The sequence below is a fragment of the Otolemur garnettii genome, unplaced genomic scaffold, assembly GCF_000181295.1.
Source record: "Otolemur garnettii isolate 467f Iridium unplaced genomic scaffold, OtoGar3 scaffold00008, whole genome shotgun sequence".
In the NCBI taxonomy this organism is placed as follows: Eukaryota; Metazoa; Chordata; class Mammalia; order Primates; family Galagidae; genus Otolemur; species Otolemur garnettii.
Genome location: NW_003852403.1, coordinates 15,287,507 through 15,294,776, shown reverse-complemented (window position 1 = coordinate 15,294,776; position 7,270 = coordinate 15,287,507). Strand labels below are relative to the sequence as shown.

Here is a 7,270-nt window from a genome sequence, read left to right as displayed (position 1 = left end):
AAAAAAAAAAAAAAAAGAATGAGCAAAGAAAGTGGTTTCTTAAAAAAAAAAGAGAAAGTGGTTTCTTGAGATGGAAATCTACTCCTGATGAAGATGCTATAAATATTGTTGAAATGATGACAAAGGATTTAGAATATTACATAAACTTCCATCAACGTGGAGCCAAGACCTTCCACCAGATTCACTGAAGGCTGAGACAATCATTAGCAATTTTTAGCAAAAAAAGTATTTCTTAATTAAGATATATACATTGTTTTTTAGACATAAGGCTAATGCGCACTTCAATAATCATAAAAGTGTAAGCGTAACTTTTATATTCACTGGTAAACCAAAATATTATGTAACTCGCTTTATTGTGATATTAAAGCAAACATCACTTTGTGACTGCTGGTCTGGAACCAAACTCCCTGTCTCTCAGGTACCTATACTTTCTTCTGTCTCTGTGACTCACTTGTTTAGGCAGCCACTCATTCACATTCCCTAGATACACCACTGCTGTCTACCAGTTAGCAACAGCTCTAGTCTTTTTTTTTTTTGAGACAGAGTCTCTCTATATTGCCCTTGGTAGAGTGCTGTGGCATCACAGCTCACAGAAACCTCAACTCTTGGGTTTAAGCGATTCTCTTGCCTCAGCCTCCCTAGTAGCTGGGACTACAGGCGCACGCCATAACGCCTGGCTATTTTTATTTTTTTATTGTAGTTGTCATAGTTATTTAGCAGGCCTGGGCCTGGCTCGAACTTGCCAGCCCCAGTGTATGTGGCTGGCACCATAACCACTGAGCTATAGGCACCGAGCCATGAAATCAAGTTATCAATAATGTGGACCAAACTCATCAAAAGTCTGGATCAAAATCCCATACAAATGCACTATATAGAAAATAAAACTAAACAGCATACTGACTTGGATGAAAAGCATATTTACCTATCCTTGTAAACATCTCTAAAACCCAAAGTCCCCCGCAATCCTACTGGCTGGCACAATTTGCCCTGTTCTATTTACCAATGCTCTCTTTTACACAATATTTGTTTCATCTTTCTTGGAGATGTATCTTAACTTACAAAGAGATGATATCACTTTTAGAGAAACATGAAGGGATAAGAGGAGAATCCTTTCATAAGGTGAAAAAAATCAAGCCCAAACCCATTCCACAAATACGAATTTCTTTAAAAACAAAATACTAGCTCAGCGCATATGGCTCAAGCAGCTAAGGCGCCAGCCACATACATCTGAGCTGGCGGGTTCAAATCTAGCCCAGGCCTGCCAAACAACAATGATGGCTGTAACTATTTTTTATAGCCAGGCGTTGTGGTGGGTGCCTGTGGTCCCAGATACTTGGGAGGCTGAGGCAAGAGACTCACTTGAGCCCAGGAGTTGGAGGTTGCTGTGAGCTGTGATGCCATGGCACTCTACCCAGGGCGACAGCTTGAGGTTCTGTCTCACAAGAAACAAAAAAAGAGAGAGAGAATTGCTTGAGCCTAAGTTTGAGGTTGCTATGAGCTATGACACCATGGCACCCTACTAAGGGCAACAAAATGTGGGTCTGTCTCAAAAAAAACTTGTTCAGAATATAGCAGCAGGTTCCTAAGCAAGCACATTTTTTTCTTATTGTTGCTGAGAAAGAGTCCCATGCTGTGCCCTGAGCAGAGTACAACAGCATCACAGCTCACTACAACCTCAGACTCAGGCTTCGGGCATACCACTGCCTCAGCCTCTGGAACCCACTGGGATTACAGACACTCACTGCAGCACCCGGCTGGGTTTTTCATTACTTTTTATGAGTCAGGGTCTCACTCTCGCTCAGGCAAGTCTCGAACTCCTGAGCTCAAGCAAGTCTCCCTCCTCAGCCTCCCACATTGCTGGGATTACAGGCATGAGCCACCGCACCCAGCATACATATTTTAATTGGTCCTAATATTAAACACCATTTCTTCTGTCCTTTCCCATAGGCCTAGACAAAACTAAGCATGATCTGAAGCTACTAAAAGGCCTATATACATTGTAATAAGCAAAAGGACCTCTGAGCAAAGTTAAGAGAGAAGGATCTACAGCAGCAATCTTCAACTGGTGTGCCACAGCAAACTGGTGTGCTGTGAGGGAATCTCAGGTATGCTTTGAAAATTTTTAAAGATCATTAAATTAGTTATTTAAAGATCATTAATTAGTTTTAAAAGAACTTGAAAGCACATAAGCATATTTTTTTCACTCTTTTTTGATCAACATAATTTAAGTGTGCCGCAGAAGTTTAACTATAGGTTCAAGTGTGCCGTGACATAAAAAAAAAGGTTGAGTAACACTGATCTAGAGACATTGCTAGAGGGTCTTAGGGTTCTCAGTCAGCATTTCCTGGTCATGCTGAATTTTTGCCTGCTATCTCAGATTAGGTACAGAAAAAGATGTCCACTTTTACTTCTCTCCATCAGTAAGAGCATCTGAACACAAAGCTTTATAGCTATACCAGATTTGACCAAGTGCAATCAAACAAAACTTTATGAACAGGAACCTATAAAAATGTTACCTACAAAAATGTACCTACCTTCATTCAAAGAATGCTAGAGGATAAACTGAAAAATATAGATAGTATGTTTTTTGATTTTCACCTCATTATTGAGTTTTTGTTGGGCCTATGACCTAACCTATAAATTTTAGGGCCTGATTAATGCTTACTTTCCATGGCTCCTACCATAGAGAGCCGAATAAGGCCTGAGAGTTCGGATGGAGATACAGACGAAGCTTTTATGAAAAGATACTAAATGAGGTGTGGTTTTTTTGGTTTTTGCCCTTTTCAGTAACTTTCAAATATATTTTGGCAGAAAGACAGGCCACACTTAGCATATTAAACAACAGTTTTGTCTGGAAACTTAACTTGTACTTTAAATTGGCCAGTAACTTAAATATACTTAAAAGTTCCCGTGCCTCAGTTCCCATTTGCTATAGGCTAAGGTTAAAAAAAAAAATTAAAAAGTACCTTCCCCCCTACACTTCCCCTACACAAGATCTCCTTTCCTCCTTTTCTCAACCTACCACTTGGAGAAGTTCTGCTCACCTTTAGAGCGTACCCTTTTGGGGGGCCACTCCCACTTGGATTATACCTTTAAACCCAACATGTCTATATACATTGGTACCACAATGGTTTCCAGATCCTTTACAGACTCTTTTTAAAATTTTACATACTTAGGAAGAATTCCCAATTATGTGAATTATACAAAGGTAACAAGGAGAAAACTCCACACTTTAACAAATTTTCATGGCAACAGACCTACTTTAATTTTCCAATTTATTTTCCCTTGACATTCCTGCTTTATCTGTTTACTTATCTATCTTATTTATTTTTCAAGACAGAGTCAGACTCTGTTGCCCCAGGCTAGAGTGCCCTGGCATCTGCGTAGCTCACAGCAACCTCAAACTCCTGGGTTCAAGTGATCCTCCTGCCTCAGGTTCCTAAGTAGCTGGAATCACAGGCGCCTGCCACCACACCTAGCTAATTTTTCTATTTTTAGAGACAGGATCTAGCTTTTGCTCAGCTTGTTCTCTGAACTCCTGAGCTCAAATGATCCTATCACTTTGCACCCCCAGAACACTAGGATTACAGGTGTGAGCCACCACACCCAGCCAATATCCCTGGTTTAAAAGCCCTATAATTCTTCCCTCCAAAATGATCTATGAAAAGTGACTAAAGAAGTTTTTCAGGTGAGTTAAAGAATAACAAAACGCTTACTAAACCCAAGCAGTTGGATTGTGCTGCTACCCAAAGTTAAGGAAATGGCCTTGACAGCTCCTCCTGTCCTTGAGCTCTTAGTACCAACTAATCAGTAGTTTTACAATTTGTACAGAATGTACATTTCATTTCATCCTCACACTAATCCTAGACCAGGCAGGGATCATTTGGCCTCATTTAATGAAATGAAGATGCTAACACTCCTAGGTTAACCGATTTGACCAAGATTGCTAATAGTAACAGTGCTGGCAGGACTTAAAACCCTCATCTTTTACAACCGAAGTCTAAGCTCTTCTGTTAATAGCATATAAAACTCAACTCCAAATCACCAAATGGCTTTTAAAAATGTTCTTTAACTCACCAACTACACAGATGATAATCTATGGAAGTTTTCTTCCTTGTAACTCATCACATTTTTTGGACGGTATTTTAATAACTAGAATTATATTTATTTTCTATTCTTGATCTACTCCACCACCTTAAGGCAAGCTAGAAAACGCTAAAATTTAAGTGTTGTAAACTATAAATAAAAACACCACTAATGTACCCAAAATGAAAATTTTTAAATGTCAGGACTAATTTATACATTACATTTTTTTTTTTTTTGAGACACTCTCACTATGTCGCCCTCGGTAGAGTGCTGTGGCGTCACACCTCACGGCAACCTCAAACTCTTGTGCTTAAGCGATTCTCTTGCCTCAGCCTCCCAAGTAGGTGGGACTACAGGCGCCGCACTAACACCAGGCTATTTTTGGTTTTGTTGCAGCTGTCATTGTTGTTTAGCAGGCCCGTTGAACCCCCGCAAACTACTCGCTGAGCTATGGGCGCAGAGCCTATACATTACTTCTCATACATACTCGTAGCAACTTTAAGGCACCATCCCAACAGATTTGGGTAATTGGGAGCTCGTATTTTTTAGCTTAAAATAAAAAATCTGCTTAGCTGCAGGGTAAATGTCAAAGGTCAGCCCCATGACAAATCTGTCTGAACCCCTTTCACAACCTAAACATATGTATTCAGGATAAAAGAGGGGGGAAAAAGCAATTAAGAATACTAACAGAGCCAATCTGCTGCCGATCTCAAAAAGTGCACCTGACTCCTCAGCTAGAGACGTGAAGAAAACACTAATCTACAGGTAATTCAAAGGGAATTTTTCCATGCACGGATGAGATACGGAAGAGAGGCGGAAGGAGAAAATACGGGGTCTGATCCAGGATGAGAGATGATACACTATCAGAGAGCTGACGTCGGGGGGAGCCCTGGACTAGGAGTCTGTACACCTGGTTCGAATGCTCACATTTGCTATCTGGGGAGCCTCGGCGAGCCTCAGTCTCTGGGCCTGTAAAATAAGGATAATCAAGGGCTCCCACCAGCCTCACCGAAGGCTCTGAGGCTCACCCGAGACAGACAACATGAAGTCATTTCGTAAACCAGAGCGCAAAGTACTGACAAGAAAACTGTTATCTAGCCCAGCAGCTGCAAGACCCCCAGGCGGAAGGCAGGTGGACCGCATAACCCGGAGGCAAGCAGGGGATGGAGCAGAACCGACCGAGTCGGCCCGTCCCCGCCCAGAACCAGCCCCGCGGCCCCAGAGAACCGCCTGCGTGTCACTTCCCCCCCCAGCCCTGCCAGGGCGGCCTCCGCCCGTACTTCCCCATCGTCCGCTCCAGCCCCTAGGGCCCCAGCTCTCTCCCGTGACGCTGCCCCCTAACTCACGGCCCGAGAGGGTTCCTCCGGCGGTGGCGGGCGGCTAAGACCCTCCCTCACTGCACACAGACAGCAGCACCCGGGACCGCCAGCTACTCGCCGGATATACGTCACGCCCCCCCCGCGACTTCCGGGCGCGTGCTCGTCCCCGCCCTTCGTTAGCATCACGTCGCTCTGCCCTAGTGCCGCCCTACCAGCGATTGGAGCTGCTGTTAGGGAGGTGTAAGGCGTGACTAAGCGTGCCCGGGGGCGGACCCCGACGTGGCCCCGCCCACCCCCGTAGGCAGGCCCCGCGAGACGTGGCAGTGTTGTGGCCCAGCGGGCGGGGCGCGGTCCTGGAGTGCCTAGGCGTCCTTGGGTGCTAGGGTGGCGGTGTCAGGTCTCCTAAGTTCCCTAGGTGCATCAGGCAAGTCCGGATTGGCGGCCGCCGTAGGTAGGTCCTGGGAAAAAAGAGCTGACCTTGGGGTCCTCGACCCTAAGATCGGTTTCACATTTTTCCTGCAGGGTGTCGCCTGTGTTTTAGAACAGCTATTATATCGTGCACTCAGGCTCCAGACAGTGCGCTCGGTATTTTACTCGTGCTGTCTCATTTAACCCTTATTACATTCCTATGAAGCAGATACTGTTATTATCTCTGTTTTACAAGTGAGAGAACTGAAGTTTACCATAGTCCAGTAACCAAGCCCAAGTTCCTACAGCTAAGAAGCAAAGCAACATGTTGGCCCCCACTATACTTCGCTTGCATTTTCCCACTCAATTCTGAGGACAGCCCTGTGAGATTGGTAATATTCCGTTTTGCAGAAAAGAAAACAGTCAAATTGAACTATAAATAATGCTTTTAAGTAGGGAAGACTCATTATCATGAAGATCTTAATTCTCCTTTAAAATTATAAATTTTAGGCTGGGCACGGTGGTTTACGCCTATAATCCTCGCACTTTAGGAGAACTAGAGGAGGCCAAGAGTGGAAGGTCTCTTGAGCCCAGGAGTTCCAGGTTACAGGGAGCTATGAATGATCACACCACTGCACTCCAGCTTAGGCGATAGAGCAAGATCCTGTCTCTAAAAATAAATAAATAGGCTCGGCGCCCGTAGCACAGTGGTTACAGCGCCAGCCACGTATACCAAAAGCTGAGAAGGTTCGTGCCGGGCCAGCTAAACAACAAAGACAACTGTAACAAAAAATAGCCGGGCGTTGTGGTGGGCGTTTGTAGTCTCAGCTACTTGGGAGGCTGAAGCAAGAGAATCGCTTAAGCCCAAGAGTTTGAGGTTGCTGTGAACGCTGACGTCACTGCACTCTACTGAGGGCGACAAAGTGAGACTCTGTCTCTTAAAAAATAATAATAAATTTAACATAACCCAATAAAAGTACTAATAGGATTAATAGGTTGTGTGTGGATTTTTTAACCACATTCACGTAATTTATTACAGTATATTGTTATAATTGTTCTATTTATTACTATTGTCAATCTCTTACTGTGCCTAATTTATAAATGAAACTTTATCATAGGCATTTGAGCATAGGAAAAATATAGTATATGTAGGGTTTAGTACTATCCGTGGTTTCAGGCATCCACTGGGAGCCCTGGGATGTATCCCCCATAGATAAGGGGGCACTACTGAGCTAGGGGAATTAGGGAGTGCTCTTGGCATTCATGCCTGTGGCAGGGAGAGTAGGAAGCATGTACAGAGGGAGAAGTTCACCTGTGATGAAGTTGCTAAGAAAACCTCAGCTGGCTCGGCGCCTATAGCTCAACCAGCTAAGGCACCAGCCACGCACACCTAAGGTGGCGGGTTCGAATCCCCAGCCCGGACCGCCAAACAACAATGATGGCTGCAACCAAAAAAT

General features: G+C 44.0%; 1 protein-coding gene across 1 annotated transcript in view; it reads right to left on the bottom strand.

The window, feature by feature from the left end:
* SAR1A (secretion associated Ras related GTPase 1A) overlaps positions 1 to 5,540 on the bottom strand; it is a 22,614-nt gene extending 17,074 nt beyond the window's left edge. The window contains exon 1 of the mRNA XM_003783596.2: positions 5,433 to 5,540. The gene's annotated coding sequence lies outside the window, so the exon portion shown is untranslated. The remainder of the gene's footprint in view (positions 1 to 5,432) is intronic.
* Positions 5,541 to 7,270: the final 1,730 nt, after the last annotated feature.